We start from the raw sequence: 25,957 nt of genomic DNA, 5'->3' as shown, positions 1-25,957 counted from the left end.
CTGCTGAAAGATCAGCTGTTAACCTTATGGGGATTCCCTTGTGTGTTATTTGTTGTTTTTCCCTTGCTGCTTTTAATATGTTTTCTTTGTATTTAATTTTTGACAGTTTGATTAATATGTGTCTTGGCGTATTTCTCCTTGGATTTTTCCTGTATGGGACTCTCTGTGCTTCCTGGACTTGATTAACTATTTCCTTTCCCATATTAGGGAAGTTTTCAACTATAATCTCTTCAAATATTTTCTCAGTCCCTTTCTTTTTCTCTTCTTCTTCTGGAACCCCTATAATTCGAATGTTGGTGCGTTTAATGTTGTCCCAGAGGTCTCTGAGACTGTCCTCAGTTCTTTTCATTCTTTTTTCTTTATTCTGCTCTGCAGTAGTTATTTCCACTATTTTATCTTCCAGGTCACTTATCCGTTCTTCTGCCTCAGTTATTCTGCTATTGATCCCATCTAGAGTACTTTTAATTTCATTTATTGTGTTGTTCATCGTTGCTTGTTTCATCTTTAGTTCTTCTAGGTCCTTGTTAACTGATTCTTGCAATTTGTCCATTCTATTGTCCATTCTATCTCCAAGATTTCGGATCAACCTTACTATCATTATTCTGAATTCTTTTTCAGGTAGACTGCCTATTTCCTCTTCATTTGTTAGGTCTGGTGGGTTTTTATCTTGCTCCTTCATCTGCTGTGTGTTTTTCTGTCTTTTCATTTTGCTTATCTTACTGTGTTTGGGGTCTCCTTTTTTGCAGGCTGAAGGTTCGTAGTTCCTGTTATTTTTGTGTCTGTCCCCAGTGGCTAAGGTTGGTTCAGTGGGTTGTGTAGGCTTCCTGGTGGAGGGTACTAGTGCCTGTGTTCTGGTGGATGAGGCTGGATCTTGTCTTTCTGGTGGGCAGGTCCACGTCTGGTGGTGTGTTTTGGGGTGTCTGTAGACTTATTATGATTTTGGGCAGCCTCTCTGCTAATGGGTGGGGTTGTGTTCCTGTCTTGCTAGTTGTTTGGCATAGGATGTCCAGCACTGTAGCTTGCTGGTCGTTGAGTGAAGCTGGGTGCTGGCCTTGAGATGGAGATCTCTCCGAGATTTTTGCTTTTGATATTATGTGCAGCTGGGAGGCCTCTTGTGGACCAGTGTCCTGAAGTTGGCTCTCCCACCTCAGAGGCACAGCACTGACTCCTGTCTGCAGCACCAAGAGCCTTTCATCCACAGGGCTCCTTAATTTGGGATGATTCGTTGTCTATTCAAGTATTCCACAGATGCAGGGTATATCAAGTTGATTGTGGAGCTTTAATCCGCTGCTTCTGAGGCTGCTGGGAGAGATTTCCCTTTCTCTTCTTTGTTCTCACAGTTCCCAGGGGCTCAGCTTTAGATTTGGCCCCGCCTGTGCGTGTAGGTCGCCGGAGGGCGTCTGTTCTTTGCTCAGACAGGACGGCGTTAAAGGAGCCGCTGATTCGGAGGCTCTGGCTCACCCAGGCCGGGGGGTAGGGAGGGTCACGGAGTGCGGGGCGGGCCTGCAGCGGCAGAGGCCGGCGTGATGCTGCAGCCTGAGGGCGCCGTGCGTTCTCCCGGGGGAGTTGTCCCTGGATCCCGGGACCCTGGCAGTGGCGGGCTGCACAGGCTCCCCGGAAGGGCGTGTGGCTAGTGACCTGTGTTCGCACACAGGCCTCCTGGCTGCGGCAGCAGCGGCCTTAGCGTCCCATGTCCGTCTCTGGGCTCCGCACTCTTAGCCGCGGCTCGCGCCCGTCCCTGGAGCTCTCTCAAGCAGCGTCCTTAATCCCCTCTCCTCGCGCACCAGGAAACAGAGGGACGTAAAAGTCTCTTGCCTCTTCGGCAGGTCCAGACCCCTCCCCGGACTCTCTCCCGGCCAGCCGCGGCGCACCAACGCCCTGCAGGCTGTGTTCACGCCGCCAACTTCAGTCCTGTCCCGGCGCTCCGACAAAAGCCGGAGCCTCAGCTCCCAGCCCCGCCCGCCCCGGCGGGCGAGCAGACAAGCCTCTCGGCTGGTGAGTGCCGGTCGGCCCGATCCTCTGCGCTGGAATCTGTCCGCTTTGCCCTCCGCACCCCTGTTGCTGTGCTCTCCTCCGCGGCTCCCAAGCTCCCCCACTCCGCCTCCCGAAGTCTCCACCCGCGAAGGGGCTTCCTAGTGTGTGGACACTTTTCCTCCTTCACAGCTCTCTCCCGCTGGTGCAGGACCCGTCCCTATCCTTTTGTCTCTGTTTAGTTTTTTCTTTTGCCCTAACCAGGTACGTGGGGGGTTCCTTGCCTTTTGGGAGGTCTGAGGTCTTCTGCCAGCGTTCAGTAGGTGCTCCGGAGGAGTTGTTCCACGCGTAGATGTATTTCTGGTGTATCTGTGGAGAGGAAGGTGATCTCCGCGTCTTACTCTTCCGCCATCTTCCCGGAAGTCCATCCAACTCTGTCTTATTGGCACTGTTTCCACCAAATCTTTCAAATGTCTACGTTATTGCACCTGCCAGAGCATTCCTCTCCAAGGACATTTTCCCAGATCACCACAGGTGAAACCTTCAGCAGCTGAGCCACCATCCTGTGCCAGGGGCTATTCACGCATCATCTGCCAACCAGAATAGCATCCTCTTCACCCACCAGGTCATAGGTGAGCCAGTGTCAAATCTTCATCCTACCACAGCCGCAGTGGTTTCCTCAAACCACGCTCAGAACAAATCGTGCTAGTTCAGGTCCTCCAAAAACCCAATGATAAGAGGGGATTAGACACAGAAGAAACACACCTGTGTGTTTCTTGGATATGCAAATGGTTTCTGATCTGTTTTTCTAACTGGAATAGAAAAGAATCACTTGCTGTGTATCATGTACCTATCATATCACTGGTACCATATCATATCACTGGTACCATATCATGTACCAGGGAACATGGGAAGTGAGCCAGAGGAATCTAGGCAAGCCATCAGGATGTGATACAGATCTGACCCTTCTTAAGGAGAATGGGAAGGAGGGGTTGCGAGCGGGAACGCTTTAGACAGCAGTACAATTCGAAGGAACGTCAACAAGGTGATGGGAATCCTGGAGACAAAGTCAGAGAGTTCCCATGTCTCCCAAGAATGGACCTGCCTTAGCGACGTCCCTGCCACATTCATCATCAGCTGGGAGCCGCCTATGGGAAATTCAGCCCCTGGGCAAACACAGGGATGGGTTTCAGAGGACGGAAGCTGAGGCTATGGGTCAGTGATGCTCCATATCCTGCAATCTAAGAGGTGCATTTTGATGGCTGCCACAATAGCCAGCATTTCTCGCGGATGTAAAACACACCGGTCTCCATTCTAAGTGCCTGTGAACATTACCTCATTGATTCTTCACGACATTGTGAGACTGGTGTTTTAGTTATTCTGTTTTTATTTTTATAAGTGAAGCAGCTGAAGCTAAGTGGCTTGCCCGAGTTTACACAGCTACAAAGTAGTGAGAATGGATTTAAATACAGATCTCTCTGATTGCATAGCTAGATGCCTTTAACCACATGGTCCCTGTCCTCAAAGGGCTTAGAATCTGCCAGGTAAAGAGACCTGGGAACAGACAAACGTAATAAAACATAATTTGCTCTTGATAATAATTACAGAGTGTCTATGAGAAAGACTGCTTCACACTACTTGGGGGAATCAGAGAGTAGTTTGGCTTATAGTTCAAGGAGGATTAGGTATTTCTGTGGAGATTCCAGAGGGATTCCGGGGAAACAGGGAACAATGTTGAATAGAAAGGAGAAATGGAAGAGCATCACAATGCTAGTTCTGGCATGGATTTAAATATTTTCAAATTATTTAAAGTACCGGTGGTGTCCTGGTCCTTCTCAAAGGGTTGAAAAAATAAGGCAGACTGTATTCAGCCCAAGCTCCCAGCAGCAGGTAAAATTTTCCACCAGAACAGGTTTAAACAAATACTGCCAGTGCCAAAACAGGCAGAAAGGATATTGATCACAGCATAGAAAATGCAGACAGGGAGCAGTCAGTTGAAGAAAGAGTGACATCTAAAGCAGCAGCAGCCCACTGCCATTCTAGGAGGTAAAGATAAAGCCAGCATTTGGAGAGAAGGTAGGAAGAGGCAAAATCTTCTGGAGAAGTCAGTTGATTAATAGTTGGTACAAAAAGACTGTGCCGGGAGCAACAAAGACAAATCACTGTCCACAGTGTGAAGTGCATCCCCTGGTGCTAAAAATAAATACCTCATTTCATTGCCTGTGCTAAGGAAGGAGCAGCCCTGAGAAAAGGATTTGGCCTGAACAAAATGGAGATTTTCTTCTGGTATTTAGAGTCAACCTAATAAGTGTTAAGATTTTGATTCTCAAGTATCAGAATCTTAAATGGCTATACTGATGATAGGACCCAGCATTTCCACTTCAACAAATCTTTCTTGTGGCAATCATAGCATGAATACATGAAGATGGATATATAAATTGTCCTATGAAGTACTGTTTGCAATAGAAAAAAATTGGAAATGTATAGTCAAATATAGGAGAATTCTTATACTATGCTATATTAATACGCACCAACGTGGGAGAAGTTATTTCTGTGTTCAATAAATGCTTAGTGAGAAGTTACTGTGGGCCAAGCATTGTGTCAGTAGCTAAGGACAGAGAAGTAAAAAAGACTGAAATGGTCTCTGCCTTTGTGGGGTTTCTAGTCTGGAAAACAAGACCGGTAGATACCAAGTAAACAAAGATGCATGTAGATAAAGAAGAAACTAGGATGCTGTGATGGAGAATAAAGGTGAGGGAGATATTTAATATTCATTTTCATTAAATAGGGTGATAGAAGTTCCCTTTGAGGTAATATATAAAGTGAAATCTAAGGAGTAAATACGACAGGCATTGCCCCAAAAAAGCAGAAAAATAGTGCTCTAGGCAGGAGAAATTAAGACTAAGAACCAGGGGAGAGATACAGGAGAGAGAGGCTACCCAGAGGGTCATATCCTTGAGGAGATGAGAGGGTACAGGATCCAGCTTACAAGTGGAGAGATGGTCCTTTAAAAGAAGAGAAACTGCCTAAATTCAAATATAAGAAAATAAATAGTTTGAGTGACAATGGAAGTAGGCACATGTCTATGTGCTAGTCAGAAGATGAGGAAATTAGTTCTAATATACAATTTTCTCTTTTCCTACATGAATTACGTGTGAGTGGAGGATGGAGAGGTGTAAATGTATGAGTGAGGTGGAAGGTGAGAAAAAAGATAAGGTATAAAATACTTTTCCCAGAAAGTAGGAAAGAGAAACTACTAAAAATGTATACAGCAGAATTTTCAAGGCAGTGTTGAATGTCCATAGGTAATCGCATACAGTGCAGATATGCATATTAATTATTCTTACTGTAATTAATATACTTCATTCTCTTTGTTTGGCTTTCCACTGAGCAAAAACCTCCAGATTTAACACGTGGGGAAAAAATTGTGGAAGTGACAAATACAAAACAATTAAAAACATAATGAGATTTAAACAAGGACATATACATTATGAGCAACCATGTAAATAGTGCTAAATAGAATTACATTCAAATTATTAAAATAACTAAAGTTGCAAATGAAATATGACTCATTTTAACATTATTTACCAAATAAAATAAACTAAATGAATCTCTTCCTAAAATAACATTTTAAAAAATGTTACCTTTTAAAGTGTCTCAGATTTTTTTTGTTTTTTTAAAACATATGGGCAGGTAGGAAATTTAAAATACAAAGCAGAAGTCTTTGTGCTGTCTAAATATAGATATAGTAGTGTGCCAGGCTTTAGCTGAAATTTCTCTATATATAACCTGTAATGGGTCCAGTATTTTCTTTTTAAAATGTTTTATTTCTAAAGAACATATAATGTAGCTAATTAAAATGCCAATTAATGAGGTTTTTATATTTCCTTAATTTTTGCTTTTGCTCCATTTCTACACACCTGAGTGATTGGAACCTCAAAAGAAAAGACTACCCAACCATAAAACAAGGGGACAAACCATGAAGTGCAAATCAAACACAACACTTCAAACCAAAGTGTTTTTTGGATTGTGTTAAAATTCTAAATTCTTTTAGGTTATTAAAATAACCTTGACACCAGTAGTTCTCAAACTTCAGTGTATATCAGAATTGAATTTTATTGAAAAGATAAATTTTCACCTATTTTTTAAAGCTTCCCAGTTAGTTTTGAAGTAGATGTTTTTGACTACATGTTGAAAAAAATTGCTACCTCAATTTCAAACTATATTTCAGACTGATGACTTTAGTGCAAAAGGAGTAAAAAATAAGTTATACAATCAAATTTTGGATTCTTGGTAATACTGTACATTGGTTGTCCAGTCAAAACTTGGTAATATTAATATGTTGTAGAATTAGATAAATATCTGGGAAACAAAGATCCCAACCCCAATTTGCATATATGAAGGTCCATCTTTGATTACAGTGTCTGTCCTTATGCTATGTTGTGGTAAATATAAAGGTAGTTTTTGCTCATTAAATGGATAGTTTAGTGTCTAAAATTGTAAAATACCAGAAGAAACTGGATTCTTGTGGCACCACTGCAGGTGGCAATGTGGATTGAGAATGGCTTTGATGGAGGCTTTGTAACACTCATATGTTGGTGAGTAAACTATGAAAGATATAATAAGAAAGAAATCTACCTGGATTGCTAAGGCTGACACCAGAAGTGGTTGAAAGACTACAACAAAGAAGCCAAATCCACCCACAGATAAACTGAAATCATCGTCGTCCATGGAAAAGCTGAATCACTCAGATCTTTATGCCAAGGTATTTACAAACTCTAACAGGACAGCTGGACACCTGAATAAATGATACTGTGAGTGGTCTGATTGCTGAGAGGTGAGAAGCTTGGGAGACTTCAGTTGCAAACCCTCCAGACCCACACTAACCAATAGGATAGCCACTAGACACATGTGACTACTGCACTTGAAATACTGCTAATGCAACTAAGATACTAAATTTCTAATCTTACTTAATTTTAATTAATTTAACTTAAATCTAAAACTAGACAACGGCATACAAGAAAAGAAAAATGGATCTAATACAGACGTTACACCCTTCACAAAAATTAACTTAAAATGGATCACAGATCTAACTGTAAAGTGCAAAACTGAACAACTCCCAGAAGGTAACATATGAGAAAATCAAGATGACCTTGGGTTTGGAGATGACTTTTTAGATATAACACCAGAGTCATGATCCATACAAGAAAGAACTGATAAATTGGACTTCATTAAAATTTAAAATTTCTGATCTGTGAAAGACACAGTCAAGAGAATGACAAGACAAACCACAGACTGGGAGAAAATATTCGCAAAAGATATATCTGATAAATGACTGTTACCCAAAATAAACAAAGAACATTTGAAATTCAACAATAAGAAAACAAAAAGTCTGATTAAAAATAAGCAAAAGACTTGGATACCTCACCAAAGAAGATATACAGAGGGCAAATAAACATATGAAAAGATGCTTCAAATCATGCCATCAGAGAAATGCAGATTAAAACAATGAGATACCACTACATACCTACTAGAATAGTCAAAATCTAGAACACTGACAATACCAAATGCTTATGAGGTTGTGGAGCAACAGGAACTCTCACTCATTGCTAGTGGGGATGCAAAATAACACAGATATTTTGGAAGACAGTTTACAGTTTACTCACCATACAAACCAGCAGTCGCACTCCTTGGTATTTACCCAAAGGAGTTGAAAACTCAATTTATTTCCACAGAAGAACCTGCCCATGGATGCTTTTAGCAGATTTATTCGTAACTGTTCAAACTTGGAAGCAACCAAGTTTTGCATCAGTAGGTGAATGGATAAACATAGTGGTACATCCAAACAATGGAATATTATTCAGCACTAAAAAGAAATGAGCTATCAAGCCATGAAAAGACATAGAGGAAACTAAAATGCATATTACTAAGCCCATCTGAAAAGGCTACATGCTGTATGATTCCAACTATCTGACATTCTGGAAGACAATACTATGGAGACAGTTAAAAGATCAGTGGTTGTCAGGGATTTGGGAGAGGGAAGGAGAGATGAATAGGTGGAGCACAGGGGATTTTTAGGTCAATGAAACTACTCTGTATGAAACTATAATGGTGGATACATGTCATTATATGTTTGCCCAGACCATACAATATCAAGATTGAACCCTAATGGAAACTATGATCTTTGGGTGATAATGATGTGTCAAGGTTGTTTCATCAACTGTAGCAAATGTATGACTCTGGTGGGGGACACTGATAATAGGGGATGTCTGGGGGCAGGGGATATATGGGAAATCTCCGTACCTTCCTCTCAGTTTTGCTCTGCACCTAAAACTGCTCTAAAAAATACGTCTATACAACACTGTTAATCAACTATACTCCAATATAAAATAAAAATTTTTTAAATCAGAAAAAAATAAAATTTGTCATATTAAAAAAGCCTATAAAAACTTAAATCTAAAATCTGATATTTGATTCAGCATTATAAAGCTTTTAAGTATTTTGAACAATTTGAATATATAAATCTTTTGTTTTCAACTGTACATTTTATGAAATATATAGATCAAGTATATCCAATGAAAATGTATTGTCCTAATTGAGAGATGCTATAAGTAGAAAATAAACACTGAATTTTGAAAACTTAGTATGAGAAAAAGAATGTAAACTAGGTCATTAGTAATTTTAATATCGATTACATGTTGAAATGTGAATTTGGATATACATGGTTACATGTGGTTAAACATATTATGAAAAATAATTTTACTTGTTTCTTTTTATTTTTTAAATGTAATAGATGCTAGAACAATTAAAATGACATAGGCGGCATGTGCTATATTTCTACAGGACAAGGTTGCTTAGACAATTTTTAATAAGTTATATATGTATATCTAATGTTCCATGATTTTTGCCATTACATTGTCTGTTGAACTAGGACAAACAGAGAATCTTGCATGTAAATAATTATGACCTAAATTATATAAGGAAACTGAGGACTGTTACTTGCACACACAGAGACTTGAGAGCAAAAGATATTCTTTTCAGTGTCATGGGAAAAGAGTAGGAGCTTGCCAGCTTCCAGGAACATGATCTCAGCAAAATGAAGCTACCATGTCTACCAGCATCTGGTAGTTTGCTCCTACCCTCATTACGAAGAGGGAAAATACAGACATAGTCAGGAAGAGCAAAATCATGATTCACTTAAAGTGACCTAATAACTTGAGGAGGAAGATATAGATGAGCAACCAGAAACTGTTTGAAAAGAAAATGTTTTTCTGAGAATTTACCTTCTTTGTGAGAAGATGCAAACAATTAAATTTCTGATACTAAAGACGTTCTGAAAAATAAAGCAGATGAAAATGACCTTTCAAAAACCTATTCAACAAGGTCAGGTCTCTCTTGGGCTCAAAATGTCATTACTCAGCATTTCAAAATTTCTCTGTAAAACAGAAATACAGGGCTTCCCTGGTGGCGCAGTGGTTGAGAGTCCGCCTGCCGATGCAGGGGACACGGGTTTGTGCCCCAGTCCGGGAAGATCCCACATGCCACGGAGCGGCTGGGCCCGTGAGCCATGGCCGCTGAGCCTGCGGGAGAGGCCGCGACAGTGAGAGGGCCGCATACCGCAAAAAAAAAAAAAGCAAAACAAACAAATACAATTGTTGGAGTTTTGCCTTAAAAACATAGTTGTATGTTAAATATTGCTTCATTACCCATGATGGCCAGTGGTAAGTTGGAAAATTTTTAAAAGTTATTCTTTGGTAGAAAAATAATATGTGGCATTTTATGATGTAAGCATTCATTCAAAATATATTTATTCATTGCCTCAATGTAAAAAAAAAAAAAAAGAATGCCACGTCAAATGCTTTGGAGAATGCAAAAGTGAGCTACACAGAACTACGTCCTTCCCTCTGATAACAAGTAAATAACAATTCACAGAAAGTGCTCTCTCCAGACTTTATCTGCATCACTCTTCCAACTTCCCTGTCTTGGATTACTGCTACTGCTCCCATCTTCCTGGCTTATCTTGCTGGGCTCTGTTTCTGGACCAGGTAATTGAAGATTTCCTTTACCAGTCCACTGAATACTCCTCTCTGGTGTGCTGATGAAGCACACCCTCCCACACTCTCTGCTTGCATTATCCTTCATCCTCATACAGCACATTTAGAGGAGCCCCGACACTTAAGGACTCTATCAGTGTGGCTGGTCAGCCTAAGAAATAGTGAAAGCAGCAGTCTGTGTTAATTACATCAAATGAGGAATCCCTTGCCTTTTACTCTCAGATTCCTGTTCTTCTATAAAATATATAAGAAGATAACAGAAGTACTAATTTCAAAAACTGATCTACCAAGGACCCAAATGGAAATGTATATATACTAGATAGAATATGCTAACAAATCTAATTAAGAAATAGTTTTTGTAATAGCTGGAATTAATGATTATAATCATCCTCTCCTATAATCATCCTTTCCCTCTTGAACCCTCACCTTGAGTGATGACTGAATAGAGTGTGCAGTATACTTGCTTTAAAAAAGACTCACCTGTCATAAAAGCTAAAAACACAGAATTAGTACAGCCTCGGGCAGATATTTATTAATTATGCCGACTAAAACAGATGGGCAGTAAAGCTTTCAAATCCTTTTTTTTTTATGGCCTGGAATGATAGCGAACAATAGGTCAAATATCACACTGAAAGTGGTGATTGTTCTTTATTTAAGAAGAATGGTAGGACTTCCCTGGTGGAGCAGTGGTTAAGAATCCGCCTGCCGATGCAGGGAACACGGGTTCGAGCCCTGGGCCGGGAAGATCCCACATGCCGCGGAGCAACTAAGCCTGTGCACCACAACTACTGAGCCTGTGCTCTAGAGCCCGCAAGCCACAACTACTGAGCCCGCATGCCACAACTACTGAAGCCTGCATGCCTAGAACCCTTGCTCTGCAACAAGAGAAGCCACCACAATGAGAAGCCTGCATACCACAGTGAAGAGTAGCCCCCGCTCACCTCAACTAGAGAAAGCCTGTGTGCAGCAACGAAGACCCAAGGCGGCCAAAAATAAATAAATTTATTTTAAAAAAAAATGAAGTGGGCATCTTAAAACTTCCTTTGTTCGAATAGTTGTTCTACCTCCAAAAGAATTCAGATTACTTTATCATGTAAATAAGGAAGTATATAAAGTATCTTTTTTTTTTTTTTTTGCGGTATGTGGGCCTCTCACTGCTGTGGCCTCTCCCGTTGCAGAGCACAGGCCCCGGACGCGCAGGCCCAGCGGCCACGGCTCACGAGCACAGCCGCTCCGCGGCATGCGGGATCCTCCGGGACCGGGGCACGAACCTGCGTGCCCTGCATTGGCAGGCGGATTCTCAACCACTGCGCCACCAGGGAAGCCCTAAAGTATCATTTTTTAAAGTTGGTCATAACAAAACTGCTCAGTTGGTTTTCTGGGCACTCACACCACCACATATATGGTGTTAATCCCTTAAACCCAGCAAACTGTTGAAGTATAAAAAACAATATTCTCCAAGTGCAGAGGTTCAAGTAGTGCAAAGACACTTAAAATGATACAGAAGGCCCATGTCTCTACTACCACAAGAATTACTGAACTGCTGTTTTCAATGCTGTTTTTGTATGTAACTTTTCTTGGCAACAGATGCAATATTTATAGTAAAGTCTATCACCGTTTATTAATGTTATACATTAGAGTTATTTGCTACTCTAAAAATGATATGTTAAAATATGCCGAAGCATTTTCAAATAAAACAAGAAAAATGAACTGACAATGTATTAATTGCATTTCATTGTTTCATAATGGAACCTGATAAACCTTGAATAAAACAATGTAAATATATCGATTCCATTTAGCATAATTGTGCTAACCATTTATAATGAAATCTCCAGAGAATCCTTTTCTACCTCATTTTCCCTAAAATTGCAAGAGATTTTTTTCCCCTCTTCTTTCTGTCCTTCTGCCATTGTCTAAAACAGTAGCTTTCCAGTAATTCATAAGCAAGCAGAAGAACACAGCAATGATATGAATGCGCATGTCTGTTGTACTGATAAACAACTTGCTAATTGGGATCTTTCAATTAATTGTGATTTGGAAAAGCTGGTTGCAGGTATAGTGCATCTTGCATGTTGTTTGTTGCAAGACAAAATGGATCAAAAGACTAGTCTCAAAGCTCTATTAACATATTAAAATAGGTGCATTATTAAATGTATACCAATGATTCAGTTTGCCATAAGAAGCAGTTCCACCATAAGTGTTTTAGATACTATGTTTTTATTGAGTTCGTGATAAAACTTCTTCAACTTGGAGGAAGTGATATATATAGGAACACCCAACAACTCAACAGCCAAGTTAGATATAGAATCTGTGGTCATGCTCTCTGTGTTAAAGACACATGGAGCAAGAGATGCACATTGACATGGAAACTTGTCTTTTAAAGACTGTAAATTCCTTGCATACATATTTATGTTGGTGTGTGTTTCTGATAATTCTGACAACGTTATGCAAGTACACCTGCATCCTTAACATGAGGGACCAGTCTCTATTTTAATACCAAGAAGAAGAGAGTAGAAACAGGGTTGGGTGGAAGGACAAAGAAAAGAAATAGACTCAACTGCATATGAAAATTCAGTATACAAGAAAGTCCCATATCTCATATAAGCAGAGAGAAGATGAACTCCTTCACAAAAAGGGTGGCTAAATGAGGATAGCCACATGGAAAACAATCAAAGTGGGCCAATTCTTCACATCATACATTAGGATAAGTTCCAAAAGGATCAGAGTTGACTGTCAAAAAATAAAATAAGGCAAAACAAGTACTAGAAAAAACACAGATTAACTGCTTTTTAACTTGTAGTTGGGAAAAACTTTCCTAACTATAATTCAAAATCCAGAAGGAATAATGGGGAAAATGGCTAATCTTATTAAAATTTAAGAATTTTTTACAAGGAAAAAATACCATAAGCAAAATAGAAAAACAAACTAGGGAGAAATTGCAGTTATATCACACACAAAGGGGTAGTATCCTTAATATATTACTAAATTCATATTATAAAGAAAAGCACTCAAAACCCTAAATGGTCTGCAGCTATGAACAATATTCAATCTTTCTTCTAGTAAAAGAATGTATTGGAAGATTGTTTCTCACCAATCAGATACAATATGAAAATTTAATAGTATAAGCCATAAGGGAGGCCATTGGAAAACAGGCATTCTAATATACTACAGGTGGGAATGCAAAATACTATAACCCCTAAGGAGAGGAATTGGCAATATCTAACAAAATTTCATATAAATATGTATATTTACCTTTTGACCTAGCAGTCCCACTTCTAGGAAACTATTCCAAAATATACTGATAAAATATACACAAGTTGATTTATTACAGCACTCTTTGTAATAGTAAAAGACTTGAAACAAAGCAAATGTCCATCAAATTGAGAATAAGCCATGTACATGAAAAGTAATGACGAATACCCCTGTATACTACCATGGAGTGATCTCCAAGGTAGGTGGAAAATATCAAGGTGGAAAGCAGCATGTGTAGTTTGCTACTGTTTATTTAAGGAAGGGACTACATCTACCTATATATTCATGTAAAATTATAAAGTTTACATTACAATATTATAACATATAAAATTTATATTATAAAATAAATATATGTTATAAAAACAAGCATAAAGTTAAATACATAAAGGTTTTCCTAGAAGGAGAGAGAATAGAGAGAACAGGGATAAAAACTAAACATTTTGGAATATGCCCTGTTTTGTGAATTTTAAATTTCACTTTGACTGCACCTAAATATTTTAAATAATTTTAAAGCAAAATCAATTTCAAAAAGCATTTCCTGAAATTTAAAAGTAAAATCCATGTATCATATTGCTAGTACAACAACACAAGGAAGAACTATTTCAAGTAACTTATAAATTTGACCGAACATTCCTAGTGGGATATACTTTAAAGGCAACAGAAACTACAAAAACAAATTCTTAATTTGTTTTCAGTTAGTAAGTGTTAATATTACTATTCTGGAACTGTCATGTGTATATTGTGGGATAAAACAAACGGGTAATTATACTGGTGTTCTCGAAAACCAGGATTTTTAAGCATGGAGGGAACAAAATGCAATTACAAGGTCAATGAAGTTAAGTAAAAACCCCATAGTCCTTAATATGAAATGTAGTTACCAATAAGAATTTATAATGTGTTATATAAGCACAAAGGAAATAAAGTATTTCGTATCTCTGTCCACCAAAATGTCTTGAAACAGTGACTAATATAGTAACAATGAACACCCTTAGTTCCTGGTCTTTAACTGCAATTTCTGAGTGAAAGGAATTGAAACTCCTTAGAGAAATAGTTGATTCCAAGTCTAGGAAAAGAGGAAAAGAAATGCATAATATGAACTTGGATCATCTTAAATACCAAAGAGAAAGTTACTGTCAAAGCCCATGAGCATTATCTCTAGTGGATTCAGAAACTAATATAAAAAAGGCTACCACTGGCCAAAGACTAGAAAATTTGAGCATCAGTAAGGATGACTGCCATGAATTGAAACACATGACATATGTTTTATTTAGTCTATCGCTTTGTAAAGCTTCTCAAAAAAAAAAAAACACAACACAAAAATCAAAAACATTTATCTCCTTTGGAGGGCATTAATGAACTGACAATTTTTAAAACAGTAAAGGAAAAGATCAAGCAGTTATCCCACCTCTCCTATACCAACTGTAATTCAGGGCAACCAAATAGTTGGGGAGGGTAATTTCATCTTTATAGAATTATTCCAGTTAGTGAATACAGAAAGAATGATAATATATTACAGTTTTATACATCCTAAGGAAATATGAGCTTGAGCGATGTTCATCAATTGCTATAATATCAAAAAAGTTAACCAGTTAGACACCATGTGCTTCCTAATGGAAATACCCAACAACACCTACAAAGTATTCTCGTAAAAACAAACAAACTCCTCCCCAAATCTGATGTGGACTACACTCCTTGCCTCCTGATTCCTTCTGTGTTTTCTCCGGTCATCTGTGGAGTTAACCCCAAATCTCTAGCCTGAGGGTCAACGGAGCTTTCTTTACCCCTTTGGGGTATGCGCCTTCACCCATTTCTTATAATTATTTTCTCCTAAACATCATTTTCTCCCCATTACCATCCCTTCTGTTGCAGGTGTACAAGCAATGCAAACTTCCATTAAAGACCAGGAGACTAGGGATGGGAAGTCAATGACAACAGGAACTAGACTCACAGGTTTACGGAACGTGAGGAGGCGGAGATGGAGCCATGGCAAGGTCAGCAATGAAACTGAGGGCTTTTTGGTGGAAGATTATAATATGGTGGATAAAACAAGTACAATTTCTATGAGCCCACATCCAGTCTCAGTTCCAGTGACATCATTATCCATACTTCTGAGCACCCATCTTCATCCACCACCCTTTGTGATAAGCAGGGCACAGACGAGGATCAGTGCCAGGAAGACTCCTGACACACTAATTTCTAACAATGAATACAGTATCTTTAAGAATAGGAATTATGTCCTCCTGGATCTTTGTAGCACACACATCACCTAATATATTGTTATGTATGTGGAAAGCATTTGGTAAGTAAGTAGTGAACATAAGACAATGCAAAAGAAGATAATTATGAATGATAACAAACTCATCATAGGCTACTGAAGTTCTTCACTTTCACTGAAGAAAAATACACTCGTTAAATTGCAACATTAAAATTTTGTTTAAAAATCTAGAGCCTAAAGTTTTTCTTCAGCATACCACTTAAGAAGTTAGAAAAAGAGCCACAAAATAAATCCAAAGAAAGAAAGGAGGTGATGGAAATAAAAACAAAAATCCCCCAAATGGAGAAACTAAGATACAGCTAGAGAGGACCTACAAAGCAGCGGCAAACCTGGCATATTTGACACCTGGAGCAGATCTTTCCTTGTTAACATCCCTTTCCTCTCTATGATAAAATAACTGTCAGTAATAATCATGAAGTAAAATAACGAATAATAATGGCCAGAAAAGACACACAGTGAATGTTTTATTTTATTGTACTTATATAATCATGCCAGCAGAAAATTTTTTAAAATAAATATCAACTATACATATACATATCCCCATATCCCCTCCCTCTTGCGTCTCTCTCCCACCTTCCGTATCCCACCCCTCCAGTTGGTCACAAAGCACTGAGCTGATCTCTCTGTGCTTTGCAGCTGCTTCTCACTAGCTAGCTATTTTACATATGGTAGTGTATATATGTCAATGCCACTCTCTCACTTTGTCACAGCTTACCCTTGTCTCTCCCAGTGTCCTCATGTCCATTCTCTATGTCTGCGTCTTTATTCCTGTCCTGCCCCTAGGTTCTTGAGAACCTTTTTTTTTTTTTTAAGATTACATATATATGTGTTAGCATACAGTGTTTTTCTCTTTCTGACTTACTTCACTCTGTATGACAGACTCTGGGTCCATCCACCTCACTACAAATAACTCCATTTCGTTTCATTTTATGGCTAATATTCCATTGTATATATGTGCCACATCTTTATCCATTCATCTGTCGATGGACACTTAGTTTGCTTCCATGTCTTGGCTATTGTAAATAGTGCTGCAATTAACACTGCGGTACATGACTCTTTTTGAATTATGGTTTTCTCAGGGTATATACCCAGTAGTGGGATTGCTGGGTCATATGGTAGTTCTATTTTTAGTTTTTTAAGAAACCTCCATGCTGTTCTCCACAGCGGCTATATCAATTGTATCAATTTACATTCCCACGAACAGTGCAAGAGGGTTCCCTTTTCTCCACACCCTCTCCAGCATTTATTGTTTCTAGATTTTTTTGATGATGGCCATTCTGACTGGTGTGAGGTGATACCTCATTGTGGTTTTGATTTGCATTTCTCTAATGATTAGTGATGTTGAGCATCCTTTCATGTGTTTGTTGGCAATCTGTATATCTTATTTGGAGAAATGTCTATTTAGGTCTTCTGCCCATTTTTGGATTGGGTTGTTTGTTTCTTTGATATTGAGGTGCATGAGCTCCTTGTATATTTTGGAGATTAATCCTTTGTCAGTTGCTTCATTTGCAAATATTTTCTCCCATTCTGAGGGTGGTACATGTATACGTATAGCTGATTCACTTTGTTATACAGCAGAAACTAACACAACAATGTAAAGCAATTATACTCCAATAAAGATGTTAAAAAAATAGAATAGGAACCAAAGGGAACATAATATTCTTTATTAGTGGGGTTTTTAAATAAAACTGTAAGACAAAAAAATATCAATAGCAAAAGGAGAAAAATAATGATATGTTTTTAAATTACATTAACATATTTTATTTTGAAAAAGGAAAAGAAAAACTTGTATCTATATAATGTTTCAGTAATAAATAATAAGGTTACAGTTAATAACAAGGGATTTATTAACAGCAATTGATAAAAAAAGAATAAATTTTTCTTTTAGAGATATTATTCAAATTTCATACAATATTTCATTCTTGAACTAAAACTTTTCACTTAACAAATGTAATATTACTCCAACTATTTGACTCTATTTAATTGTTCAAAATTTTAAACAAGTATATAAGACACTGATGAAAGAAATCAAAGATGACACAAACAGATGGAAAGATATAGCACGTTCTTAGATTGGAAGAATCAGTATTGTCAAAATGACTGTACTACCCAAAGCAATCCACAGATTCAATGCAATACCTATCAAATCACCAATGGCATTTTTCACAGAACTTGAATTTTTAAATTTGTATGAAAACACTCCTGAATAGCCAAAACAATATTGAGAAAGAAAAACAGCTGGAGGAATCAGTCTCCCTGATGTCAGACTATATTACAAAGCTACAGTAATCAAAGCATTATGGTACTGGCACAAAAACAGGAATATAGATCAATGGAACAGGATCGAAAGCCCAGAAATAAACCCACACACCTATGATCAATTAATCTACAGCAAAGGAGGCAAGAATATATAATGGAGAAAAGACAGTCTCTTCAGTAAGTGGTCTGGGGAAAACTGGACAGCTACATTTAAAAGAATGAAATTACAACACTCGCTAACACCATACACAAAAATAAACTCAAAATGGATTAAAGACCTAAATGTAAGACCAGATACTATCGATATAAAACTCTTAGAGGAAAACATAGGCAGAACACTCTCTGACATAAATCACAGCAAGATCTTTTCTGGATCCACCTACTAGAGTAATGGAAATAAAAACAAAAATAAACAAATGGGACCTAATTAAACTTAAAAGCTTTTGCACAGCAAAGGAAACCATAAACAAGATGAAAGGACAACCCTCAGAATGGGAGAAAATATTTGCAAACAAAGCAACCGACGAGGGATTAATCTCCATAATACACAAATAGCTCATACAGCTCTATGTCAAAAAATCCCCAAACAACCCAATCAAAAAATGGGCAGAAGATCTAAACAGACATTTCTCCAAAGAAGACATACAGTTGGCCAAAAAGCACATAAAAAATGCTCAACATCTTTTATCAGAGAAATACAAGTCAAAACTACAATGAGGTATCACCTCACACTGGTCAGTATGACCATCATCAAAAAGTCTACAAACAATTAATGCTGGGGAGGGTGTGGAGAAAAGGGAACCCTTCTACACTGTTGGTGGGAATGTAAATTGGCACAACCATTGTAGCGAACAGTATGGAGGTTGCTTAAAAAACTAAAAATAGAACTACCGTGTAATCCAGCAATCCCACTCCTGGGCATATATCTGGAGAAAACTCTTAATTCAAAAAGATACATGCACCCCAATGTTCATAGCAGCACTATTTACAATAGTCAAGACATGGAAGCAATCTAAATGTCCATCAGCAGAGGAATGGATAAAGAAGATTTGGTACATATATACTATGGAATATTACTCAGCCATAAAAAAGAATGAAATAATGCCATTTGCAGCAACATGAACGGACATTGAGATTATCATACTAAGTGAAATAAGACAGAGAAAGACAAATATCATATGATATCACTTATATATGGAATCTAAAAAAAATTATACAAATGAACTTATTTACAAAATACAGACTCACAGACTTAGGAAATACTTAACAGTTACCAAAGGGGAAAGGTAGGGGCAGGGATATATTAGGAGGCTGGGATTAACATATACACACTACTATATATAAAATAGATAATCAACAAGGACCTACTGTATCGTACGGAGAACTCTGCTCAATACTCTGTAATAACCTATATGGGAAAAGAATCTTAAAAAGAATGGATACATGTATATGTATAACTGAATCCCTTTGCTGTACACCGGAAACTTACACAACATTGTAACTCAACTATACTCCAATATAAAATAAAAATTAAATTGAAAAAAGGTACAAATTACCAGTTATAAAGTAAATAAGTACTAAAAATGTAATGTATAACATGATTATAGTTAACACAGGTATATGATACATATGCAAGCCATTAAGAGTAAATCTTAAGAGTTCTCATCACAAGGAGAAATTTTCTTTTTTACATTTCTTTCTAATATATCTGTATGAGATGATGGATGTTAATTAAAATGTGGTAATCATTTCACAACATATGTCAAACCCTCATGTTGCACACCTGAACCTTATACACTGATGTATATAAATTATATCTCAATAAAATTGGAAAAAATATAAAAGCTCCAAGTATAATCTAGAATGAGAGAAATGAAGTACCTTGAGTTCTATGTCTTGTTATCATTATTTATATTTAATGTACTGTATAAACATAGGAGCATGTAACACCATAGCAATTGGAAACACAAACTATCTGAAACAATATCTAACAATTTTAAGTCATTATAAATCTACTCTCTAAATGAATGCTTATAACTGAGTCTGAATAGGTCAAAGGTAGACTCTAGCTGGGAATTCTCCCATTAACTTCCAGGATGAATATTATGTTTAATAATGCAAATAAAAGGATCTAGGGGAAGATGGTAGAAGAGTAAGACGTGGAGATCACCTTCCTCCCCACAGATACATCAGAAATACATCTACACATGGAACAACTCCTACAGAACACCTACTGAACGCTGGCAGAAGACCTCAGACCTCCCAAAAGGCAAGAAACACCCCACGTATCTGGGTAGGGTAAAAGAAAAAAGAATAAACAGAGACAAAAGAATAGGGATGGGACCTGTACCAGTGGGAGGGAGTTGTGAAGGAGGAAAGGTTTCCACACACTAGAAGCCCCTTTGCAGGTGGAGACTGTGGGTGGTGGAGAGGGGAAGCTTCGGAGCCGCGGAGGAGAGCACAGCAACATGGGTGCGGAGGGCAAAGCGGAGAGTTTCCCACACAAAGGATCGGTGCTGACCAGCACTCACCAGCCCGAGAGGCTTGTCTGCTCACCCGCTGGGGCGGGCGGGGCTGAGAGCTGAGGCTCGGGCTTCGGTAGGAGCACAGGGAGAGGACTGGGGTTGGCGGCATGAACACAGCCTGCAGGGGATTAGTGCACCACGACTAACGACTAATGGGGAGGGAGTCCGGGAAAAAGTCTGGACCTGCCGAAGAGGCAAGAGACTTTTTCTTCCCTCTTTGTTTCCTGGTGCGTGAGGAGAGGGGATTAACAGCGCTGCTTAAAGGAGCCCCAGCGACGGGCATGAGACACTAAGGCTACTGCTGCCACCACCAAGAAGCCTGTGTATGAGCACAGGTCACTCTCCACACCTCCCTTCTGGGGAGCCTGTGCAGCCCGCCAATGCCAAGGTCCTGGGATCCAGGGACAACTTCCCCGGGAGAACGCACGGCACGCCTCAGGCTGGTGCAACGTCACGCTGGCTTCTGCCGCCGCAGGCTTGCCCTGCACTCCGTACCCCTCCCTCCTGCCGGCCTGAGTGAGCCGGAGCCCCCGAATCAGCAGCTCCTTTAACCCCGTCCTGTATGAGCGAAGAACAGATGCCCTCCAGTGACCTACATGCAGAGACAGGGCCAAATCCAAAGCTGAACACCAGGAGCTGTGTGAACAAAGAGGAGAAAGGGAAATCTCTCCCGGCAGCCTCAGGAGCAGCAGATTAAATCTCCACAATCAACCTGATGTACCTTGCATCTGTGGAATACCTGAATAGACAACAAATCATCCCAAATTGAGGAGGTGGACTTTGAGAGCAAGATTTATTATTTTTTCCCCTTTTCCTCTTTTTGTGAGTGTGACTGTATATGCTTCTGTGTGAGATTTTGTCTGTATAGCTTTGCTTTCACCATTTGTCCTAGGATTCTATCAGTCCAGTTTTTCGGGGTTTTTTTTTACTTAAAAAACTTTTCTTAATGATTATTTTTTAATTTTAATAACTATATTTTATTTTACCTTACTGTATTTTATTTTATCCTCTTTCTTTCTTTCTTTCTTTCTTTCTACTTTTTCTCCCTTTTCTTCTGAGCTGTGTGGATGAAAGGCTCTTGGTGCTGCAGACAGGAGTCAATGCTGTGCCTCTGAGGTGGGAGAGCCAACTTCAGGACACTGGTCCACAACAGACCTCCCAGCTCCACGTAATATCAAACAGCGAAAATCTCCCAGAGATCTCCATCTCAACACCAAAACCCAGCTTCACTCAACGACCAGCAAGCTACAGTGCTGGACACCCTAGGCCAAACAACAAGCAAGACAGGAACACAACCCCACCCATTAGCAGAGAGGACGCCTAAAATCAAAATAACTCCACAGACACCCCAAAACACACCACCAGACGTGGACCTGCCCACCAGAAAGACAAGATCCAGCCTCATCCACCAGAACACAGGCACTAGTCCCCTCCATCAGGAAGCCTACACAACCCACTGAACCAACCTTAGCCACTGGGGACACGAAACAAAAACAACAGGAACTACGAACGTGCAGCCTGCAAAAAGGAGACCCCAAACATAGTAAGATAAGCAAAATGGGAAGACAGAAAAACACACAGCAGATGAAGGAGCAAGATAAAAACCCACCAGACCTAACAAATGAAGCGGAAATAGGCAGTCTACCTGAAAAAGAATTCAGAATAATGATAGTAAAGATGATCCAAAATCTTGGAAATAGAATAGACAAAATGCAAGAAACATTTAACAAGGACCTAGAAGAACTAAAGAGGAAACAAACAACGATGAACACAATAAATGAAATTAAAAATACTGTAGATGGGATCAATAGCAGAATAACTGAGGCAGAAGAACGGATAAGTGACCTGGAAGATAAAGTAGTGGAAATAACTACTGCAGAGAACAATAAAGAAAAAAGAATGAAAAGAACTGAGGACAGTCTCAGAGACCTCTGGGACAACATTAAACACACCAACATTCGAATTACAGGGGTACCAGAAGAAGAAGAGAAAAAGAAAGGGACTGAGAAAACACTTGAAGGGATTATAGTTGAAAACTTCCCTAATATGGGAAAGGAAATAGTTAATCAAGTCCAGAGAGTCCCATACAGGATAAATCCAAGGAGAAATATGCCAAGACACATATTAATCAAACTGTCAAAAATTAAATACAAAGAAAAAATATTAAAAGCAGCAATGGAAAAACAACAAATAACACACAAGGGAATCCCCATAAGGTTAACAGCTGATCTTTCAGCAGAAACTCTGCAAGCCAGAAGGGACTGGCAGGATATATTTACAGTGATGAAGGAGAAAAACCTGCAACCAAGATTACTCCACCCAGCAAGGATCTCATTCAGATTTGATGGAGAACTTAAAACCTTTAGAGACAAGCAAAAGCTGAGAGAGTTCAGCACCACCAAACCAGCTTTACAATAAATGCTAAAGGAACTTCTCTAGGCAAGAAACACAAGAGAAGGAAAAGATCTACAATAACAAACGCAAAACAATTAAGAAAATGGGAAGAGGAACATACATATCGATAATTACCTTAAATGTAAATGGATTAAATGCTCCAACCAAAAGACACAGACTGGCTGAATGGATACAAAATCAAGACCCATATATATGCTATCTACAAGAGACCCACTTCAGACCTAGAGACACATATAGACTGAAAGTGAGGGGATGGAAAAAGATATTCCATGCAAATGGAAACCAAAAGAAAGCTGGAGTAGCAATTCTCATATCAGACACAATACACTTTAAAATAAAGACTATTAGAAGAGACAAAGAAGGACACTACATAATGATCAAGGGATCGATCCAAGAAGAAGATATAACAATTGTAAATATTTATGCACCCAACATAGGAGCACCTCAATACATAAGGCAAATACTAACAGCCATAAAAGGGGAAATTGACAGTAACACATTCATAGTAGGGGACTTTAACACCCCACTTTCACCCATGGACAGATCATCCAAAATGAAAATAAATAAGGAAACACAAGCTTTAAATGATACATTAAACAAGATGGACTTAATGGATATTTATAGGAAATTCCATCCAAAAACAACAGAATACACATTTTTCTCAAGTGCTCATGGAACATTCTCCAGGATAGATCATATCTTGGGTCACAAATCAAGCCTTGGTAAATTTAAGAAAATTGAAATTGTATCAAGTATCTTTTCTGACCACAATGCCATGAGACTAGATATCAATTACAGGAAAAGATCTGTAAAAAATACAAACACATGGAGGCTAAACAATACACTACTTAACAACGAAGTGATCACTGAAGAAATCAAACAGGAAATCAAAAACTACCTAGATACAAATGGCAATGGAGACATGACGACCCAAAAGCTATGGGATGCAGCAAAAGCAGTTCTAAGAGGGAAGTTTACAGCAACAGAATCCTACCTTAAGAAACAGAAAACATCTCGAATAAACAACCTAACCTTGCACCTAAAGCAATTAGAGAAAGAAAAACAAAAAAACCCTAAAGTTAGAAGAAGGAAAGAAATCATAAAGATCAGATCAGAAATAAATGAAAAAGAAATGAAGGAAATGATAGCAAAGATCAATAAAACTAAAAGGTGGTTCTTTGAGAAGATAAACAAAATTGATAAACCCTTAGCCAGACTCATCAAGAAAAAAAGGGAGAAGACTCAAATCAATAGAATTAGAAATGATAAAGGAGAAGTAACAACGGACACTGCAGAAATACAAAAGATCATAAGAGATTACAACAAGCAACTCTATGCCAGTAAAACGGACAACCTGGAAGAAATGGACACATTCTTAGAAATGCACAACCTGCCAAGACTGAATCAGGAAGAAATAGAAAATATGAGCAGACCAATCACAAGCACTGAAATTGAAACTGTGATTAAATATCTTCCAACAAACAAAAGCCCAGGACCAGATGGCTTCACAGGCGAATTCTATCAAACATTTAGAGAAGAGCTAACACCTATCCTTCTCAAGCTCTTCCAAAATATAGCAGAGGGAGGAACACTCCCAAACTCATTCTATGACGCCACCATCACCCTGACAACAAAACCAGACAAGGATGTCACAAAGAAAGAAAACTATAGGCCAATATCACTGATGAACAAAGATGCAAAAATCCTCAACAAAATACTAGGAAACAGAATCCAACAGCACATTAAAACGATCATACACCATGATCAAGTGGGGTGTATTCCAGGAATGCAAGGATTCTTCAATATACGTAAATCAATCAATGTGATAACACATATTAACAAATTGAAGGAGAAAAACCATATGGTCATCTCAATAGATGCAGAAAAAGCTTTCGACAAAATTCAACACCCATTTATGATAAAAACCCTCTGTAAAGCAGGCATAGAGGGAACTTTCCTCAACATAATAAAGGCCATATATGACAAACCCACAGCCAACATCGTCCTCAATGGTGAAAAACTGAAAGCATTTCCACTAAGATCAGGAACAAGACAAGGTTGCCCACTCTCACCACTCTTATTCAACATAGTTTTGGAAGTTTTAGCCACAGCAATCAGAGAAGAAAAGGAAATAAAAGGAATCCAAATCAGAAAAGAAGTAAAGCTGTCACTGTTTGCAGATGACATGATCCTATACATAGAGAATCCTAAAGATGCTACCAGCAAACTACTAGAGCTAATCAATGAATTTGGTAAAGTAGCAGGATACAAAATTAATGCACAGAAATCTCTGGCATTCCTATACACTAATGATGAAAAATCTGAAAGTGAAATCAAGAAAACACTCCCATTTACCACTGCAACAAACAGAATAAAATATCTAGGAATAAACCTACCTAAGGAGACAAAAGACCTGTATGCAGAAAATTATGAAACTGATGAAAGAAATTAAAGATGATACAAATAGATGGAGAGATATACCATGTTCTTGGATTGGAAGAATCAACATTGTGAAAATGACTCTACTACCCAAAGCAATCTACAGATTCAGTGCAATCCCTATCAAACTACCAATGGCATTTTTCACAGAACTAGAACAAAAAATTGCACAATTTGTATGGAAACATAAAAGACCCCAAATAGCCAAAGCAATCTTGAGAACAAAAAACGGAGCTGGAGGATTCAGGCTCCTGGACTTCAGACTATACTACAAAGCCACAATAATCAAGACAGTATGGTACTGGCACAAAAACAGAAAGATAGATCAATGGAACAGGATAGAAAGCCCAGGGATAAACCCACGCACATATGGTCACCTTATCTTTGATAACAAAGGCAAGAATATACAATGGAGAAAAGACAGCTTCTTCAATAAGTGGTGCTGGGAAAACTGGACAGCTACATGTAAAAGAATGAAATTAGAACACTCCCTAATACCATACACAAAAGAAACTCAAAATGGATTAAAGACCTGAATGTAAGGCCAGACACTATCAAACCCTTAGAGGAAAACATAGGCAGAACACTCTATGACATAAATCACAGCAAGATCCCTTTTGACCCACCTCCTAGAGAAATGGAAATAAAAACAAAAATAAATAAATGGGACCTAATGAAACTTAAAAGCTTTTGCACAGCAAAGGAAACCATAAACAAGACAAAAAGACAACCCTCAGAATGGGAGAAAATATTTGCAAATGAAGCAA

This window comes from Lagenorhynchus albirostris, chromosome 1 (assembly GCF_949774975.1).
Source record: "Lagenorhynchus albirostris chromosome 1, mLagAlb1.1, whole genome shotgun sequence".
NCBI lineage: Eukaryota > Metazoa > Chordata > Mammalia > Artiodactyla > Delphinidae > Lagenorhynchus > Lagenorhynchus albirostris.
Note: the sequence above shows the minus strand (reverse complement) of the source record.